Genomic DNA, 21,632 nt, shown 5'->3' on the forward strand with positions numbered 1-21,632 from the left:
CCCAACTCTTTGAATCAGCAGCTGCTATTAATTTCTCAATTATTTATGTACTTATTTAGCCATGACAGATTATGTCTGGTTTGTCTTCATCCCTTGTTTTTGAGGAAAGGCTCATGCAAAAAGAGTGAGGCTACTTCCATAAATATAGGGTAAAGGTTTTTCCATGACCCAAAGATCCCACCACCTGACAGACAAAATAAACAGAAGACAAAGTACAGGATAACAGTTCAGGGAAGTCATAATGTGGAAAGAAAACAAGAGAACTGAGGGAGTTACCCAGTGTTTCTACAATGAAGAGGTGGAAAAAAAAAACTAAGCAGCACAGTTTTGGGGGATATATGCAGTAAAGCCCCTTACTCAGATTCCTGGGGCCTCCACTGTATCTCCCCAACATTTATTAATTTCCCAAATCCCCAAAACATAAACATATTCAAGATAAGAAAATGTAATTAAAATCTATTTGGCTGTAGAACAGTCTGCTACGAGCAGAGGTTGAAGCTCCACATTTGAACTAATATCTAAAAGGCAGTGCTGTCAGATGGGTGTAGCAGGTGATTCAAGTTAGCCACCATCTGTGCAAACTCCCGCATACAATGAATGAAGCGGTGCCATGCAAGTTAGCTATAGAGTAAGGGGAATGATTGGTTAAGTTACATCTGATATTACAAAGGCCTAGGACTTGAATTGCAGTTGCATAGCCTTACTAGAGCTGTACACTACACAGGTGCAATTTGTAAAGTGAAAACTTACAAATGGGATGCCAACAGGTGTGAATCTCAGGGAGATTGAACCTGGTGCTAATTCTGAAAAAAAACAGTCCTCCACTGTGCTTGTATCTATTTCCATCATTTCACACTGATTCAGTAAACAGTATGGGCTTCAGAGTGACACACAGACAAATGACATTCCTAGAATCTTATTATAGATACTGGAATGTAGAAAACACTTAGGATCTGAGTCTATCACCTGAACTTCTATTGAGATTGAAATTGAAATCACTGGGACTGCTTGTGGATCTGGGTATTATTCAGCAAGAGAAAAACAAGCAAAATTAGGCCCATTGTGTATATATTAGGGAACAATCCTCCATTGGGAAAATGTATGTGAGAAAAAAACTACCTTGAATATTCAAAATGTGTGGCTCTGTGGTCTGTAAGACCTGGAAAGGAAATGTACTGCACTCTGTTTTATGCACTGCTGGATGGAAGCATGAGTTCAGATTCCAAAATAATGTAGATTGCGTTTTTGTAGAGGTGACATTCTATATGAAATAGATCATTCCAATGGACATTGTGTGAAGCCAGGGTAATGACTTAAAAAGTGGTGTTATGCCAAAAGAAATATGAACCTGAGTCAGTAAATGCAGATTTTAAGAACTTGTTTTTTTTCCAGATGTGTATTTATGATAGCATTGTGAGCCCCTAGTACCATACAGACTATGCAAATCTTCCTATTTTTAGGTTTCTATGACCTTTGGAATACCTAAACTTGCACTGAGCTCAACAAGCTTCTATTAAAAATTTACAGATCTTATCTAATACGTAAACTGCAGTGTGGACTAAAGAAGAGACTGGAGGAAGAAAATATAAATGGTAACTCTGTAAGCCTTTGCAGTAAACAAAATAGTCAGAAAAAACCCACTAACAGCAAAAAACATAAAAGAATCCACATCACCTATTCCTTCCTGATTGCCAGGCAAAGGAAGTAGAAAAGGTGATTTAAGACAGAAAAACAGAGGCAGTTTTTTATAGGAATGCACTATCTGCTGAATAGTGACTATAACTTTAGTCTTAACAGTGGTACCATTGAAGTCAAAAGTAAATTTGCCACTGACTTCTATGAGACCTGGATCTATCCCTTTGTAATCCTATAATCCAATGGGTATTAGTATAGACCAGACCAAATGAGTGAGGGGCTTTGTTTCTTAATAGTGACTGCCCCATATAAAAAGTTAATGAGCCTGTCAATTACCAGATGTTTTCAGTTTTAAAGATTACAGGTTCTAACTCAGCTGTTCGTCCAGATTTGCTTATACTTGCACTATGTAGAATGCACCAGTTTTGCTTTACAGATGTTTATGTGAATGTTTTCTCATGTCTCAGTTCTTCAAAGTGTGTTCTTCATAAGAATTGCCTTTGATCCTAAGATTCAACACATTCAAAATCTTGAAGGAAAATAGTAAAAAATGCTGAGTTTCTACTGGTTTCACAAAACTGAAAGTTTCACAGGGTTTCAGTGCAAAGCAGAAATGCAAGATTTGCAATTTCAGGTTTGACTGAAAAAGTTTTGTACAAAATGTATCAGAGAACCCTCCTATGCACAAACACAAATCCTATTAGCTGATTAATTAAGGAATTAACAGGTGCACTTATTAGTAATTATGTTTTTCTCAAGGTCCACATGTCTTGGTTAGGGTATAATCAAGTCCAGATTTCAGAGAAAATAATAATTATCAAAAGATTATATTAATTAAAGAAGAAGATATAGGGGTCCATTCAAAAGTGTCTGGTGGTCGGCATTTGTACCACACTCCACCTACTACCCCAAATTAAATGTATTGAAATCAATGGCTGTTATGCATACATGGCACTCAAGAACATAAAATAAGAACAGCCATACTGGGTCAGACCAAAGGTCCATCTAACCCAGTAGCCTGTCTTTTGACTGTGCCTGGTGCCAGGTGCCCCAAAAGGAATGAACAAAACAGGTAATCATCAAATGATCCCTCTGTTGTCTTCCATCCCCAGCTTCTGGAAAACCTCTGAAAATTGTTCTATAAGTTTCTCAAATTAGACATCCTAGAGCCCAATGAGACTTGCCCATACTCACATAGGGTATGTCTACACTACCCTCCTAGTTCGTACTAGGAGGGTAATGTAGGCATACCGCACTTGCAAATGAAGCCCGGGATTTGAATTTCCCGGGCTTCATTTGCATAAGCGGGGCGCCGCCATTTTTAAAACCCCGCTCGTTCGAACCCTGTGCAGCGCGGCTACACGGGGCACGAACTAGGTAGTTCGAACTAGGCTTCCTAGTTCGAACTACCGTTACACCTCATTCCACGAGGAGTAACGGTAGTTTGAACTAGGAAGCCTAGTTCGAACTACCTAGTTCGTGCCCCGTGTAGCCGCACTGCACGGGGTTCGAACGAGCGGGGTTTTAAAAATGGCGGCGCCCCGCTTATGCAAATGAAGCCCGGGAAATTCAAATCCCAGGCTTCATTTGCAAGTGCGGTATGCCTACATTACCCCGCTAGTTCGAACTAGCGGGGTAGTGTAGACATACCCATAGAGAGTAGGGATGTTAAGGACTAGTCGACTATCCGATCAGCAAATGCTTATTGGATAGTTAAGTTGACTAGTCGCTTCCCCCCCCCCCCCTCCTTGCTGCCTCTATCAGATACAGGCAGCAAAGGGGACGGAAGGGGATACTTCAAAGTGGCAGCACCACATAGAGCCTGGGGTACGGGCTCCATGTAGCGCTGCTGCTTTGAAACACCATGCCGGCATTTCAAAGGGGCAGCGCCGCACAGCTGATCCCAGGCTCCACGTGTCACTGCCCATTTGAAACACCACCATGGCATTTGAAAGAGGCAGTGCCGCGTGGAGCTGACCCCGGGCTCCATGTGGCGCTGCTCCTTTGAAATGATGAGGTGGCATTTCAAAGTGGCAACGCCGCGTGGAGGCTGGGGTTAGCTGGGGACTCTCTAGATGACCCCAAGCTCCGTGCGGCATTTCCGCAGAACCCGGAGTCAGATGGGGAGTCTCCAGGTGATCCTGGATTCCGTGATCTGCTGCCACTTTGAAATGATGCACGGAGCCCAGGATCAGCTGAAGAGTCCAGCTGACCCTGACTCTGCATTGCGTTTCAAAGTGGCAGCACCACATGGAGCCCGGGGTCAGCGAGGGACTGCTGACCCCATGCTCCATGAGGGCATTTCCACCTTTAAATGCACAAGAGCTCCCGCTGGGGACTCTTGTACATTTCAACGGTGGCACGCTGCATGTAGCCCGGGGCCATTATCCAAGGTAAAAGCATCAACGTGACTGAGCAGTTACATAAAATTATAACAAAGTTTTCTTAGAATTGGTTCCTCTTTATTGCTTTTGTATGTTTTCTGTTTCATTTTACTGTATTACCTTTTGTTCAGTATATTAAATTACATATTTATGGATCCGTCACAGGGATATGAAAACAGACAGAAGAAACATAAACGGGTTACTGAAAATTGTATGCAGGCTATTCGAGGATAGAAGCTGCATTATACCTAACGTCACAATCTTGTGCAAAAATATTAGCATCAGGCACTTTAAAAAGTGATTGTTATGATTATATAACGGTAGGATGGGTAAAAGAGGGACATGACCAGCTGGAAAATGAAATGGCTCTGCTCAGGTTTTGAACATGTCAACAGATAATGAAAAAAAAGGGGGGGAGGAGCTGTTATGGGGACAGGAAGTTTTGCTTATAAATAGAGTATCATTTACCTCATGATGCTGCAGAAATCAACTCTTGCTGCAGACTTGTGCTACAGCGTGAAACCAGAGTAAACAACATTGGTCAAATCATGGTGTACACCAGAACATTTACACTAGGGCTACGTCTAGACTGGCATGATTTCCCGCAAATGCTTTTAACAGAAAAGTTTTTCCGTTAAAAGCATTTGCGGAAAAGAGCGTCTAGATTGGCACGGACGCTTTTCCGCAAAAGCACTTCTTGTGGAAAAGCGTGTGTGCCAATCTAGATGCGGTTTTGCGCAAGAAAGCCCCGATCGCCATTTTTACCGTTGGGGCTTTTTTGCGCAAAACAGTGTTTAGCTGTCTACACTGGCCCTCTTCCGCAAAAATATTTCTGGAAAAGGACTTTTGCCCGAACGGGAATGTCAAAGCATTTGCGCAAGAAGCACTGATTTCGGACAGTAGAACATCCGTGCTTTTGCGCAAAATCAAGCGGCCAGTGTAGACAGCTGGCAAGTTTTTGCACAAAAGAAAAACTTGCCAGTCTAGACACAGCCTAGGGGTTTGCAAAACAGCTGCATGAGCAGCTAAAAATGCAGTGTACACAAGGCAGTCATGTTCAGTAACAAAAAATGTTGCTAATATTTACACAGGTGGAGAAAACCTTCCAAATCATCAGACATCCTCAGAAGTTCAGTGACATCTTTCTGATTCTATAGACAGCCTGAAACAATTACTGAGACTATATCTAAACTACGGACTTTACAGCAGCACAGTTGTGCCACTGTAAGATCTCCTGTGTAGCCACTTGATGGCAAAAGGAGAGAGATCTCCTGTCCACACAATTAAACCACCCCAATAAGTGGTCTGTTTTTCTCTCCCTACACTCGACCAACAAAAGGGCTAGTGCAGACGTAGCCTCAGATTTATGAAATGCTCCATTTATAACAATGAGTTGTTAACTTAAACTGAATCATGAATTCACTATTTTAATATTGATAATTGTTTAGCAGAACTGTCCAGATAATTGTTTAGCAGAACTGTCCATAATAAACTTTATCCATGTTTACTTTTGGGCATGTCAAAATTTCTAGCTTTTTCTCTGTCTTCTACAGAGAAGTTATTTGTTATCAAGAAAAAATAATTGTGTAACACTGCAAACTGAAAAGCAAAGAGTAAAATAAATGGAATGTAGTATTAACAACATGTAACACTGGGTTGTTTGTAGTATTCATTTTCATATTTAATTGAGTAAAAACATCTTTAAAAAAAATCCTGTAGCTGCTGCAGAATTTCCAGTCTGCTGGAGAATCCTGGGCACTTTGGCACACATTTAGTTTTAGCTTGCCAACCACTATAGAAGACCTTGCTTAAAAATGGAAGACAAATTGGAAACTGGAGGAATGAATCAAAACAGGAAAACAGTGTTCTTCAGATCAATTTCCTAAAGGTTTCCTTGACAAGCTTTCTTCACCAATTTTGTTGAGTGGTTCATGTTAGAGAGGTTGTCTGTTATTGGCAAGTTTCATTACATTTTACAGTTTATTAATAAACAGTGTCCTGGCTCCAACAAGAAAGGGCAAAAAGGATGAATAGAAATTCCCTGCACAATTAATCTCATTGGTGCAAGGCAGTAATCTATAGGGTGGGCTTCTGCCTGTTTTAAGGGTATATTCTGCAGCTACTATGAACAAGAATAAAACACATTGGCCTGCTGCTAATGAAGATGGTAAAAACCTAAGTACTAGCTGGTTAGGGACTAGATATGACTCTCTTAGGGTATGTCTACACTACCCCGCTAGTTCGAACTAGCGGGGTAATGTATGCATACCGCACTTGCTAATGAAGCCCGGGATTTGAATTTCCCGGGCTTCATTAGCATAAGCGGGGAGCCGCCATTTTTAAATCCCCGCTGCTTCGAACCCCGTGTAGCGCGGCTACACGGGGCTCGAACTAGGTAGTTCGGACTAGGGTCCTATTCCGAACTACCGTTACTCCTCGTGAAACGAGGTGTACCGGTAGTTCAGAATAGGCACCCTAGTCCGAACTACCTAGTTCGAGCCCCGTGTAGCCGCGCTACACGGGGTTCGAAGCAGCGGGGATTTAAAAATGGCGGCTCCCCGCTTATGCTAATGAAGCCCGGGAAATTCAAATCCCGGGCTTCATTAGCAAGTGCGGTATGCATACATTACCCTCCTAGTTCGAACTAGGAGGGTAGTGTAGACATACCCTTATAGACCACTGTGTCATTGTCAACACATAACACATATGTCAGGGTATGTCTACATTAGCCACCCTTGTTCGGACTAGGGTGGCTAATGTAGTCATTCGAACTTGCAAATGAAGCCCGGGATTTAAATATCCTGGGCTTCATTTGCATGTTCTCAGGCGCCGCCATTTTTAAATGACCGGTAGTTCGAACTCCCTGCCTCTGGCTACATGTAGGAGGAGTAACGGTAGTTCAACTTAAGAGTTTTAATTCAAACTACCTACCCCGTGCCGAACTAGGGTGGCTAGTGTAGACATACCCCCAGTGATTAGCTTGATATGCTTCCTGGTGCATGTATGTCTCTCGAGGTATTCTGCCCGCCTGGCTGGTTATTTTGCAAGAGGCCTGTTTTGTATCTGGCACTGAAGATTCATAAACATGAAATTCAGCTCTCACCAGCTGCCAAAGGGAGAGAAGATTCATAGTGAGACCCTCCACCAAGACGCCCTTAACATCCCCAGTGTGGGCAACTAGGAACTGTCAGCAAAAATATCTAGACTCATCTCAGCCATCACAAAGAGACACGGGCAGACTCTGAAAGAAGTAGAGTAGAACCAATACATTGGATAGCATGCAACACCAGCATAAAAGACTGTTCAGTTTGTAAGACACTTGTATAAATGAAATCATATACTTCTAGTATGGAATTTGGCTACTGCGTTCTGTGTTGGCTGAAACTTCAACTGACCTTCATACACAGTCCGGCTAGGTCACTTAATTGATTCACCTTAGAGGAAATAATAAAGACATGGATGAAATAATAAAGACATGGAATCCTCACGTGATCCCTCCCCTGTCACCCACTTCCAGAGAAACAAGAGGCTAGGGACACCATTCCTACCTATTCTGGCTAATAGTCATTGATGGACCTAACCTCCATGAATCTTATCTAGCTCTTTTTTGAATCCTGTTAAAGTTCTGGCCTTCACCACATCCTCTGGCAAGGAGTTCCCACAGGTTGACAGTGCGCTGAGTGAAGAAAAACTTCCTTTTGTTTGTTTTAAACCTGCTGCCTATTAATTTCATTTGGTGACCCCCTTAGTCTCCTCTTTTCTAAGATGAAAAGTCCAAGTCTTTTTAATCTCTGTTCATATGGGATCTGTTCCAAACCCCTAATCACTTTTGTTGCCCTTTTCTGAATCTTTTCCAATGCCAATATATCTTTTTTGAGATGAGGAGACCACATCTGTATGCAGTATTCAAGATGTGGGCATACCATGGTTTTATAGAGACAATAAGATATTTTCTTTCTTATTCTCTATCCCTTTTTTAATGATTCCTAACATTCTACTTGCTTTTTTCACTGCCACTGCACACTGAGTGCATGTTTTCAGAGAACTATCCACAATGACTCCAAGATCTCTCTCTTGGGAAGCACTTACATAAGTGTCTCCAGGCCAGCAACCCTGTGGCACCGCCAATGCAGGCTAGACTTCCTGCCTGCTGCAGCCCCAGACTGCTTGAAACTTCAGACTATTCCCTCCACGTGGCTCTCAGCTCCAGGAAGGTGAAGAGGCTTGCGTTGCCCCCATCCTCCAGGCCAATCTCTCAGCTCTTATTGTCTGGTTGTTTCCAGCCAATAGGAGGTGAGAGATTGGTTCAAATCTGTTCCTATTGGCTGGTTGTTTCCAGCCAATAGGAGCTGAGGATTGGGCTGGGGGCAGAGAGATCACACAAAGCTTCCCCTGCCTGCAGAACAGTGACCTACATGGCCTGCGCTTTAATCCATGACAGCTGCATGCCTGAGGGTCCCAGTAGGGTGCTCTAGGGGCCGGATCTGGTGGTTTGGAGGGCCAGATCCAGCCCCTGGACCATATTTTGCTGTATCAATGCTTTGTGTCTGTAGTCATCATGAAAGGAGTTTTGCTAAATGCATATCATCTGTTTAAACCATAACTGCAATTGGAGGATTTGTACTGGCATTTTATCCCAGTCAGTGAAGTTCAGAATTTCAGTTGGAGCTCAGATTTTCATCACACAAAACAAATGGATTGATTAGATTACTTTTCATTTTTAAAGCACCAACTGTATTCCTGGTTCATGCTTCAATAACATTTATATGCTGATTTTAAAATCAAAAGAGCTACAATGCAGTTAATGTATAGGTTTGATTTTTTTGAAAACTGGACACTTCAATAATCTAAATACAGTATACATGTCTCAGCAGAAGCTTGAGTTTGTTGTTAAAGTTTAACTTTTCTGCTTAGAATCTAAATTTCAAACCTATGTGTAACCAGGGTCTCAGAGAAGGCCACACTGAAGTTACTCAGTACGGGCAAGGTGCAAAGAATGGGCTAGATAAGCTCCAAAGATGGTGGTCATTCCAGTACTAAGATGCACCGAGCTAGACTCAACACAGCTTCTATAATACCTAAGGGTACATCTGCACAGCAGTTTTATTTTGGAATAACTAACATTATTCCGAAATGACAAAAGAGCATGTCTACACTAAGGATGTTAAAATGTGGTTCATTGACTAGTTGACAGGCACTTCCACATTCCTCCTTTGAAATGTACATTTCAAAGGAGGAATGCGGAATTCCGCGTACAGCCCAGGGCTAGGGGGAAGTCCCGCTGACTCCGAGCTGCACACAGTGTTCCTGCTTTGAAATACACAAGAGTCTCCAGCGGGGGCTCTTGTGCATTTCAAAGACATGGAGCCTGGGGTCAATTGGAGACTCACAGTCCCCGCTAACCCATGGCTCCATGCTACACTGCATGCCGCTAGGAGCCCGAGTTCAGCTGGGCAGTCCTGGCAGTCAGCTGCCACTTTGAAGTACCCCTTCCCCCCCCCCACTTTGCTGCCTCTATATCATGGAAGCAGCAAGGGGGCGGGGGAATATTGACTAGTCAATTAATCAAAAGACTATCTAATAAGCAAATGCTTATTGGATAGTCGATTAGTCTTTAACTTCCCTAGTCTTTAACATCCCTACAAGCTTTTATTTCGACATGTTGAGTTGGAGGACTTCTTACTCCTACTCACGGTAACCCTCATTTCACAAGGAGTAAGGGAAGATGAAGGAAGAGTGTTCTTCCTTTAACTTCCTGTTGTATAGGCAATGCCAAAAGCCAAGTTAGGCTATTTTGACTTAAGCTACGCAATTGACATAGTTGCAGTTGCTTAGCTTAATTCGACTTTAGCTCTGCTATGCAGACATACCCAGCTGATTACCCCAAAGTCAAAACACAATTCCCTTAAAGTAACCCAGCTTTGGGCTTCCATCCAGACACCTAAGGCAAATATGATGATGATTATTGAAAATTTTATTCATCATATAAGAAAGTGTTACCAATATCAAAATATAGGAGGCATTATATGCCAGGTTAATTAACATTCTTATTAGATCATATTAAAATACAGGCTTGTGGTCAATTCTCATGAACTAAACTAAAATCTAGGAAAAAAGAAAAGAGAGAATATTGGTTAAAAGATCAAAATACATGCAGACATGATTAGAGTTCAAAGATCATTTTCCTAGTAGTGATGGTAAAGCTTTGTAGTTGCAAAAGGTTCTTTCAGAACTAGTCCATAGATAATAATTCAATGTTCATATCAAATGTGATCCAGATGGAACTGGATGTATCAGGTTTATGACTAAAGCTTCCCCTGCATAAAGCATCAGTCAGCTCTGAGATAAAAAGGATCAGGATCCACCAGCTTTTTAGACAGTTCCAGACCTTCTTTTGACAGCTTGGAGTCCTTAGCAGAACAGGCAATTGTCCTGACTTTGAAGTAGGCCTACTTCCTGAGCATCACTGGTAATTAGCTACATAGATTAACATAAGGCAATTGCCTATTTTCTACCATTTGCAGATGATCCACTGTATACTTCACACAGAAATCAATCCAGTGGTATCCAACTCATCTGATAAGTGGGTGGTGCCCACAAAAACTCATGAACTTGTATATATATTTTGTTAGTCTTTCTGTTGATTATATTGTGAGCTGATGTTCAAGAATGTTAAGTAGCTGCCTTTTTTGCTTTAGGAAATATATGAGGATGTCACTTTAAATCGGCAAGGAGGGCACAGGTACAGTATGCTTCCTTTTCCATGCTTTATTTGTGATTTATTAAAGCCGGCAAATTGAATTTGTGAACGAAATTTGGCTATATACTATATACTGTAAACATTAACTTTTTTTTTTTTACAATTATTGAATAAATAATGAAACAGTAATGCTGCTGCTCTTTCTTGGGAAGAAAATAAATGGCCATAGAATTGGAGAGGAAATGGTCCTGTCCAGTAGGAAGAGCCCTCACCTCCTAGAGCTGGATGGTTTTTGTTAAGTTTGATGCTAACCCAAAAGCCACACTTACTCTTCTGGCCTTTACTGCCGGTGATCAGGTGTACATTAAAATAATTTGTGCTGAAAAGAAATATAAGTAACATATTCAGGGCTGGAACTTCAGCTGTGCCAGAGAACCATTTGATGCAGTTGGGTCAAAAGGCACCTTTAAGCCTCCTTTGCACTCTCCAAATTTTTGGGTCTGCGGCAGACAGGTCAGCACTCAGAATAATTTAGCTAAACTGAAGGTATCTTTTTTTTTCAGTTATGCAGTCTGGGATGGGACTGTGGTAGGTGTGAGGAGGCACAGGTTTTCTACCCTCAGACATCTTGTTAAGGTAGCTTTCCACTCAGAGCATAGGCTGGGGTCTATCCCAGTCTGTGCTGTATGTTACATAGCTTACAAACTTTCCATATAAAAAGTCTATTGTAAATTATTATTTTGTCCATTGACACAGAATTTGCATGTGGTGATGCTGGTTGTTCTCTCATTTTGCATTTTCATTCTTATGAACAAAAAAAGTAGAGCTGCAAAACAGGGTTTTTTAAATACATCTGGAGAAACTAATAATAGTGTAGGCTCCAGCCTGTCTTTGTGAGGTGTACACAGGGATGGTTTTTTTTTTTTTTTTTTTTTTTTGGTTTTAAATGTCATACAAAGGAAACAATTCTTTCTTGGGGAATATTCAAATTTTAAAGCAAGGTACATGGAAAAAAACGTGATGGAGACCAGGAAAACTTGGTGAAGTGTGCAAATGACTTATGTTCTCATGCCTTCCTATCCAAGTTACCTGAGTTGATGCACATAAATTAAGTCCTTGTTAGCAAAATCTTCTAAAAATACATAGCAGTGCTCTTTATAACATTTATCATCCAGAATATAGAGAGTAAAAGGGGAGTCAGATTAGGCTGTTTATTAGTAACTCCACTGTGATGACTTGTATATTACAGTGTGGCACAGTGACATCACTTCACGTACCAATATTCCATGGGACGCTTGGAGATCAGTCAAACTGAACGAGGTAAATGAGGCAGCACTAGGGTTGCCAAGAGTCCTGTTTGGGAACCTGGCATTGGCCAGTCAGATGTTCTGACTGGACACCAGGGCTGTGTCTACATTGGCACCCTTTTCCGGAAAAGGGATGCTAATGAGACACTTCGGAATTGCAAATGCCGCGGGGGATTTAAATATCCCCCGCGGCATTTGTATGAACATGGCTGCCGCTTTTTTCCGGCTCGGGGTTTTTCTGGAGAAAAGCACCAGTCTAGATGGGATCTTGCGGAAAATAAATCCTTTTCCGGAAGATCCCTTATTCCTACTAGGAACTCCTACTAGGAATAAGGGATCTTGCGGAAAAGGGTTTATTTTCCGCAAGATCCTGTCTAGACTGGCGCTTTTCTCCGGCAAAAACCCGAGCCGGAAAAAAGTGGAAGCCATGTTCATGGAAATGCCGCGGGGGATATTTAAATCCCCGGTGGCATTTGCAATTCCGAAATGTCTCATTAGCATCTCTTTCACGGAAAAGGGTGCCAATGTAGACACAGCCCAGAAGTCTAATTACTGAGAGCAGGGGGAAGCATTGGGTCATCAACCCGAACCAACTCCTACTCAGCTGGGGCCACTTCTGCCTCTCATGGGCAGGCATGCTTTGTATCAGCAGTTACTGATCCCATCCCAGCCCTGGAACAGCAGAAGCCCAGCTGTGGATGAAGGAGTGAGGTGGAGGGGATTGAGCGATGAGGAAGGGAGGAGGAAGAGCCATGAGCAACAAGGGGGAAGAGCGCACAGAAGTTAGTAGGGGCTGGACCTTGGAGAAGAGACAGAGTGAGGACAAGGCAGGGGCTGGGCCTCAGGAACCAGGGGTAGAGCAGTGAGGACCTAAGAGGGGAAGAGGCCACACAGGGGGCTGAGGGACAGTCTGATGCACTCCAGCTGTAGTGTTTAGTTTTCAGAGATTAGAAAGCTGGCAATCCTAGGTGGTACTTGGGCATTGAATGGTTTGGCCACTAACTTGGTACATTAGGCCTCTTTGATGCAGTTAATTACCTGAGAATTTTTCCAATGGCTCTCTCATCTGTTGCTCAAAGATAGTCAGTCCTCTCCTTTTAAACCAAGGTTTTATTTGAATCTCAAAGGGAAGCACCTATTCAAAATATGCACCTTGATTTAAGCTGCAATCAACTAAGCAAAAATGTTTTACTGGGAAAAGCATCTGAATAGCTCCACCAAAGCAGTCGTACATTGTACAGAACCTGATCACATATGTAGCTCCATTTAAAGTTGATCATACCTGTGAAATACAATGACAGATTTAGGGGCAAGCTATGGAGAGCAGAATAGAGCCCTTTTGTGTATAAACTAAAGGCTGAAACCTTTGCAATTTAGTATATCACTATTATGCTCAAAATGAGCCTGGAAGTGACCGTTAGCAGATGAAATGAACAAATATCTACTGCTCCATCACTCAGGCTCCTATATTCACTTATCTTTACATCCCCTCCTCCCGCCAAAAAATCCTAAATATGAGCCCTCTGTGGATTAAGGGCTAACTTTCCAATCAGGTTTCTACCTGGCCTCCATCTCTGCATATGCCAATTTCACAAGCAGGCTACTGCACCTGGTGTAAAAAAATCTGCTTAAAATGCTGACACTATTTAAAGGGCATGCATGCATGGGCTGCCTGCATCTGCAGGGAATGGGCACAGGCAAGTGTACATACAAAAAACAAAGGCTTCCCTACAGAAGTGTTCTAGATGTCTGAGAGGATGCATGGTGCTAAACATGAATAACAGACCAGGAAAAACATTGGAGCCTTCATCACACAACCATGACTCCAGTGCTAGCATGGGTCTCCCATTAACAATTGCACTACCTAGGCATCACTACAACAGCACCACATCACTCCCTCAGGGATCCCCCAATGTCTATTCCTGTTGGTAGCAAGTAGGTGGATATCAAGATACACACATGTCCTATCCTCAGGGGTAGGGGAGCTTGCCAGCCTAAGTGGGAGCCAGGATCTGTGCAGGGAACTCACTTCGGGAATGAGACTTGAGTTGCAGCATCTGAAGCTTGAGAGCAGGAGCTCACGATGCAATCTGTTCTGTGAACAACCTTTTCCATGTTATTTCTGGCTGCTTCTGCAATGTGTCATTGAATGCTAGTCATATTACGAAGCACAATAATTGCATCGCCTCCTTTCTTTGTTGCTCACTCTGACTGTTGATTAAACAATCTATGAACTGCTATTAGTTATAACATGTAAGGGCAAAATCCCACTTCCCATCTGCAGCTGGGACCCACACAAGCAGAAAAATGCCCTTTAGCTCTCCCTCGCCCTCCTCCCACATCTTAAACCTCTTTTACCTTTAGGAGTTCAATTATACAACAGATACGGGTAAAATTTGTGCATTTTCTTATTTGAACCCACCTTTTTAGTTTACACTGCCATGCTTAACGCTGAGCACCACTGAAAACCCCAAATAACTAAGCCTTGTTAGTTTTAATGTGCTAATGCAACACAACTACTACTATTAAAACCTTGTACTCCAAATGGAGCATAGGTCATCTACAAGTCCCCTCCCTTCACTCTGTCTTGAGACAAAACTTCTAACCAACTCCGGGAATACTCCAATTGTCATTCTTCAATCTCAGTAGATCTTCTCCACATTGTCCGAAGTCTTCCTCTTTTGCGTTTTCCTTGTGGGTTCCATGTGAGAGTTTGACAGACTATACTGAAAGATGGTTTTCTGAGAATATGGCCTAGCCATCCCCACTTTCTTCACTTGATTTGAACGTCAAGTGGTTCTTTTCCTGCTCTGTTCCAAAGCTCCTCAAAGTTCTGCTATTTGATGCGAAGAATGTACCTCAGGCATCTGTTTATGAATGTCTGTAGCTTGTGATTTAAAGACTTTTTAGTATACCAAATGCAACACAAGCTGGCAACTATATTAAATACAAAATGCAGCAACATGCAGGGATGGAGTCAATACATGGGTTTAATCTTTTTTTTTTTTTATAGCGAATGGTGTGACAAAGTGAGCCATTTTTAATCTTGTGTTTAAATGTGTGCCTCAATTTCCCTTGTATGTTGCACAAGTCAGTAGGAGGTGGGACAAGGGTGTGTAATCACTGCAGAGATGCTTACAGGGTAAGCGTGACTGTGCCCAGACAATGACTAGACCCACTATATCTTAGCAATTGATGGCCGTGGCCCATCCTCTTCAAGGTAACTGAAGCTGGAGAACAAAGGCAAAATAAGTGACCAGTTTTCCTGGGAAAGAGACAAAAGACAGAGGAAAGGCAACTGGGCTTGGCTGAGGGTGGGTGGCTGGCAGCTAGTCAGTCTCCTGGTCTGGAACTCACAGGAAGAGACCAGGGCTCTGGATCTTCCCCAGTTGGACTTTGCTGACTCTTCCTTCTTTTCTGTGCTTACTAGAACTGCTCTACTCTGTGTCCCATGTGAGTAATTAACCCCTTTATTTTACAACCTTGGATGTGAGTCACTGCTGACTGTGGAAAACTAGGGCACACACCCTCTTTGCGGGGGGGCATGTGAGGCTTCCCCAAATGTCCTGTTCAGATGGACTCACTGCTGTGGGGAGCTCATGACATGAAACAGAGTACTGAATGTGCCACGGTCATACCCAGGAGGCACCAACACAGGTTTGTCCTTGTGGGAGTATGGCCCAAGGGGAAGTCACAATATAAGATGGCTGAACTTCCTTCCGAGCTGGTCTAGAGCAAGTAGCCTGTTTTCCCCTGACACATGGCCCAAAATGTAGGAACAGGTTTTATCACTTCCAAACTAAAGGTAAATTAGAAATGATGGGTCAAATTCTGATTTCATTCTTATTTTCATATAACAGCAACAACTGCTCCAATGAAACTGCCACATGTTCCTGACCTTTGGTCAAAGCCAATAAGATTTGGATGATTTCTACCCTCACACTATAAATTGGCCCATTTTACCACTTGGTACCAATTTAAGAACCTCCCCCAAACATATCAGGCACTTGTTTTCATTATTTTTTCAAGGAAAATTCTACACGTGCTATTAGCTGCAAGCCCATTTTAGGTGTTCCCCCTGCAGTTGTACAAAAACGAGATGGACAAAGGGGAAGGAAAACAGTCATAAAGGGTCCCAAACTTGTAGAAGTAGACAAATGGGGATTTGCAAGACATGTCTTGACCTAATCATGGTGGTAGCTAATCCAAGGGAGTGTCATACGACTGGAGATCTGCAGGTTTTGCTGTACATCAGCCAAAGCTGGGCAACAACTCCACACCAGAAATCCACAGAGGTACTAATTAGTATCAACATACCTTTGGGATGTTTTGGCATTGAAATAACTAAAACATTAATCTTTACTCGGTACACTAAACATAGTCTTTTGCCACTTGTTCAGACTGAAATGGTCATCTGGGATCTTTTTTACAAGCTTTTCTTTAAAAAATATTTTTCATGTATCTGCAGTAATAAGGTACATTGGCTGTATGAAATATAGTAGCGGGAATAGTTTCAGGTGTATTTAAATGTTAAGTTAAAATAGCTAGCTACTCCACTTTATGAAAACTTACAGGGGGGAGTCCTGGCTTCATTTAAATCACTGACAAAGCTCCTACTGACATCTGTGGAGCCATGATATCACCCAAAATGTTTAAACAAAACCCTTCCCTACACATTCTTCATTCCAGTGCCCAGAGTGACACCCACTGCTGACAAATTCCACTGCAGGACTGTTCTTTAAAGTGGTAAGAGCTGACATCAGCTTTCTCTTGGCACAGGGTGTTGAATTATCGAGTGTGTTCATGTTAGTTCCCTCCCCCGCCACACACACTTCAGAGACCTTCTTTAAGCCCCCATTGCTATTAACCATCTTGTACATTTTCAAGTGATTGCAAACTCCTCATTGATGCATTGAAATACTTCATTGCTACGTTTGTTCATTAGGTGAAGGATAAAAGAATCTCACTGATTGACTAATAGGTTGGAACATGTTGGAAATGCTGATGAAGGTAATTTGTTTGCAGATTGTTTTGGAGGAAAAAATCCGTTTAGAAACTTTTTCTTCCTGATTTCTTTGGCTTTCACTTAGAAGAAAACTTATTTTAACATTTCAAAATAAACATTGCTTTTAGAATTGTTTCCTTTGAAACAAAAGACCTTGTATATTGTAGGTGGTTAGACTTAGGTGCCACAAACTCCTTTATTATTATTTTTTATTATTATAACTAGCCACAGCCCAGCATACCCGGATGACCTGGAGGAGGTGGCTGCAGTAGTTCGGGCCCGGGGGATGGACAGACACCTCCACCCCTGAGCACGGGTGTGGGCAAGGGGTGAGAGTGCCAAAAGCTGTGAGCCCCCTCTTGGTGGCCAGCAGCAACTCTTCGCGAGGCCCAACTCGGGCACGGCTGCCATTTTGAGTAGTTGCATTGAACGTGGCAGGAACTGCAGGAGCCTGACCGCACAGGGGGATAGCCATGGATGGTGGCAGGATACATGGGGGACATGGGATCTGGTTCCTGAGAGATTCCCTGGTGGATGGGGCGAAGGAGATGGGGGTGGCTGAGTAGCTGAGGTAAAAGGCGCATGGAAGTGGGAAGCCCTGTGCCAGTCTGGGACAGTGGGAGAGGTGCGCTCCTGGCGGCAGGCAGTATGGAGGCCTTGCTGCAGCCACAAAGGTGGGCAGCAGCAGCACGAGATATCTCTGCCTTGTTGAAGAGGCAGTGCTGCTATAATAAGGCACATGGGTCCTTGCATTGTCATCCCAGTGCTCAATGTCGTGTCCTATTGTGAGACCTCCTTGTGCCACATGTTCAGCCTCCATGCTCCCAAGGCCAGCCTTAGGCCGATTCATCCGAATCGGGCCCTGCACCTAAGGGGGCCCCGCGCCCCTGCACCCGGAAAAGCCAGCAAGTTACAGTCGGGGCCATGCTCCACCACTATGCGGAGCTGGGTCTCTCTCCGGCTCTGCCAGGAGCGGGTCCTCCGCGAGTCCTCCTACCCCGCCCCCAGAGCATCCCCCTAGACCCTGAAATGTCCCTGCCGCTCGCAGCTCCTCCTCGCCGCCTGCTGCTGTCCATGCGCGGCGCTGAACGTGGGTGGGGAGGACGCCCGGGCAGTCACATGACGTCACGGAATGGGATTTTGAAACTCCTGGGAAGCACATTGCGGGGCCTCGCTGGCTACGGGTTCAGCCTCCGGGACCTGAGCGCAGACTCCAACCCCGCAATGGAGAAGGCAGAAGGTAGGAAACAGGCTCGTGCGGCGACGGCGGCAGGGGAAGGAAGGGGGCTTGGGCGGAGGAGAGGAGGCAGAGGGGGAGAGGTGGAAGAAGAAGAGGTTTGGAAGAGGGAGGCACCAAGAGACAGGTGTGCAGGAGAGACAAATGCCAGGGGGCCAAGTGCAGACAATAAGGAAAAGGGCAGGAGGGGAGGTGTCAGTGGGAGGGAGGACAGGGTGATGCTGGGAGAGGAGAGGAGAGGGGAAGGGCATTGGGGGTAGAGGGGGAGGTGCTGAGTGAAGGCTTGAAAACAGGGGTGAGCATGAGAAAGTTGGGGATGGAGCAAGGCATGTGTGAGGGCACAGAGGGGCAGGAGGGGAATGGGGCAGAGAGTGGTGAGACAGCTGGTATCAGGGAAAAAGGGTGCAGGGGCAGTAAGGGAAGGGGGAGGCACCTGGAGGGTGCAGGGCTAAGGGAAGGTGCAGGTGCCAGGGGATTCTGGGGTGAAGCAGAAGGGCAGACACCTGCAGGGGAGGGACCAGTACCAGAGGAGAGAGGCAGGGCAAGTGTGTAGAGAAAGGTGTTAGAAGAGGGGTAGCTCACATGATCAGAGTGGGGCTACTGGAGGAGTGGGCAAAAGGGGGAGAGAAGGGCTGGTGGAGGGGGGGCAGGTTGCAGGAGGGCTGAGGGCAGTGAGAAGGGTAGGAGTCAGGACAGCAGAGGAGAGTGAGGACTTTGGGGCAGCAGGAACCAGGGGAGATGATGGCGCAAGGAAAGGAGACATGGCAGCAGAGAGAAAAGGTTATGGTTTATAAAATATTTATTAATAACTTGGTATGCTGCCTACGGTCAGTTTGTTGGTGCCCCGCGGTGCAGTTTGGGTTTATGTGGGGATCAACACGTGGCCGGCGAGTGGGAGCCGAAACAAAAAAGTAGTCAGTGTAATGATCTTCTGTTGATGTGTGTTTCAGTAGTTAAATTCTTGGACTGTCATTGCTCATGTAAAGTGCTGTCACATGGGTAGAAATCGGGTAAATATTGCATTTTATTAATATCAGCAGAACTGACTTAAATGGGGCCTGTGTGTTGTGTAGTCTTGCCTTAATCTTTGTATTCATACCTGTCAGTGTCAGAGAAGCTATTTGTATATATTTGCTTGCATATGCAACCACACTTAAGTTGAGGCCCTTAGCATGTTCTGTAAGTATCAGTGTGGCCCCTGGGGCTTCCAAAGTTGAGTTTCCCTAGCTCATCCCTGACAGGTGTCTATCTAACCTGATTTTAAATATCTCCAGTGATGGAGATTCCGCAATCTCACTAGGCAATTTATTCCAGTGTTTAACCACCCTGACAGGCAGGAAGTTTTTTCTAATGTCCAACCTAACTTCCCTTGCTGCAATTTAAGCCCATTGCTTCTCATCCTAACCTCAGATGTCAAGCAGAACAATTTTTCTTCCTCCTCATGATACTCTTTTAGATTCTTGAAAGCTGCTCTCATGTCCCTTTTTGGTCTTCTCTTTTCCAAGGTAAACAAAGCCAATTTCTTCAGCCTTGCCTCATATCTCATGTTCTCTAGAGCTTTCATCATTTGTGTTGCTCTTCTCTGGACTTTCTCCAGTTTCTCCACGTTTCCTGAAATGTGGTGCCCAGAACTGGACATGATACTCCAGCTGGGGCCTAATGTAGATGGCTCATTCCCTGCCTACGGGACGCGAGACTAGGTGGGTTAATTTCCAATCCTCCTGTTTATTCTCTTCCTAAGCCAGGAGGGCACGGTAGTTCTGATGGGGGCTCTGCAGGAAGGCAGCCCGCTCTGCGCCCTTCCTGAAACCTTGTGCAGGTGTTAAACAGCTATCCAGCCCACCCTAGAGGTGACTGCATTTCAGCGTGCCTGAAGCAACACTGCACCAGCAATGGACAGGAGAATGGTTCCCGGGTATGGCTTGCTCATGACTGCTTCAGTCCCATTGATGGGCCTCAGCCTCTTTCCTTCCACTCCTCTGCTTTGCAATGGGGCTGTAGACTCTGGGGGACAAGAGTGGAGGCAGGCAGAGGTGTCTCCCTGCAGCAGATGTAGACACATCTCTGTATTAATCATTCTCTCACTGAAGTTTTTAGCTTTGTATTGAGTCCTTTTACATGGAAACTTTGTATTGCATCTCGGTAGAATAGTCCCTAGGACAAGTGAGGCAGAAACTGTCCCTGTGGGGTGAATGAGGTGAGAATGGATATGGAGGAAGGTGAGCACCTCTGGGCAGTTGCAAAGGTTGGAGAGGGGATGGAAGCCAGATCGAAGATCAATGAGCTCTGGGAAGTGGGCCCATTGAAAGGAGACTGGACCCGTGGATGCTTTGGGGGTCTGCAGCAAGGGCCTGCTTTGGGAAGCCCCCTCTTTGGAGGTGAATGTGGCAGCATTGAGAGATAACCCAGATGCCGGCAGATACTAACTGCAGAGTAATGGGACGGCTCGCACTGATCTTGCACATGCATAAGATGATAGATATTCAGGAAGGTGTGTGTGTGGGGGGGGGGGAATAGTGAGGGGGCCGGAAATAGTGTGATCCCAGGCACGATCTGACTGAGCCTCCTGCCCATTTAAAGTGAATGAGTTGTCCCCTTTCCCCAGGTTACTGCAGTCTGCTCCCTAAACTGTCAGAATAATATTTCTGGCATTTTCTAGAACTCAAGTCTTCCAGTGTATTCTAAAATGTTCTCTGTGACAGACGGCATGATGGACACTTCCCCTTTTATAACAGTTTAGATTGTGTTATTTTTATTTGTGATTTCTTTCTTTCTTTATTTAAAATATGTTTACCCCGCCTCTCCATTTTAAATATTCGAGGTGGCTTACAACATTTTTAAAACTATAAAATGTGAAATATGGGACCCCAAAGAGGGGAGGGACATAAAACCTGCTAAAACACCTCATGAGGAGGGGACACACACACACACACACACACAACTAAACACCAATAAAAGCATGAGTAAAAAGGGTGACCGTGGCCTGGTACCAAAACAGTGCTAACGTTGATGCCAGGTGAATTCCATAGCCTAGGGGCAAAAGCTGAGAAGGCCCTGCTCCACACAGATACCAGCCTTATCTCCATAAGTGGAGGAACACAGAGCGGAGCCTCCTCAGCTGACCTCAATCCCTGGGTGAGTTTGTATAGGATGAGACAGTCCTTCAGATACCCCATTTCCAACCCATTTAGGGATTTATAAGTCATAACCAAGACCTTGAACTGTGCCCAGAAACATACTGGAAGCCAGTGCAACTGCTGGAGCACCAGCATAATGTGCTCCGTGTAACGAGTATTAGTTAAAACTCGAGCAGCTGGATTCTGGACCAGTTGAAGCTTCCGAAAACTCTTCAAAGCCAGCCCCA

At 44.2% G+C, this 21,632-nt stretch overlaps 1 long non-coding RNA gene across 3 annotated transcripts in view; it reads left to right on the forward strand.

The window, feature by feature from the left end:
* The window catches only part of LOC142829946 (uncharacterized), a 143,231-nt gene that overhangs the window by 22,069 nt on the left and 99,530 nt on the right, over nucleotides 1–21,632 (forward strand). For 2 of the 3 annotated variants that reach the window (XR_012904896.2, XR_012904894.2), the window contains exon 2: nucleotides 10,718–10,761. The exons of the other annotated variant lie outside the window; for it this stretch is intronic. This is a non-coding gene — a long non-coding RNA (uncharacterized LOC142829946). The remainder of the gene's footprint in view (nucleotides 1–10,717; nucleotides 10,762–21,632) is intronic. 3 annotated transcript variants of the gene reach the window in all.

The sequence above is a fragment of the Pelodiscus sinensis genome, chromosome 6 (assembly GCF_052426305.1).
Source record: "Pelodiscus sinensis isolate ZL-2025 chromosome 6, ASM5242630v1, whole genome shotgun sequence".
Taxonomy (NCBI): Eukaryota; Metazoa; Chordata; order Testudines; family Trionychidae; genus Pelodiscus; species Pelodiscus sinensis.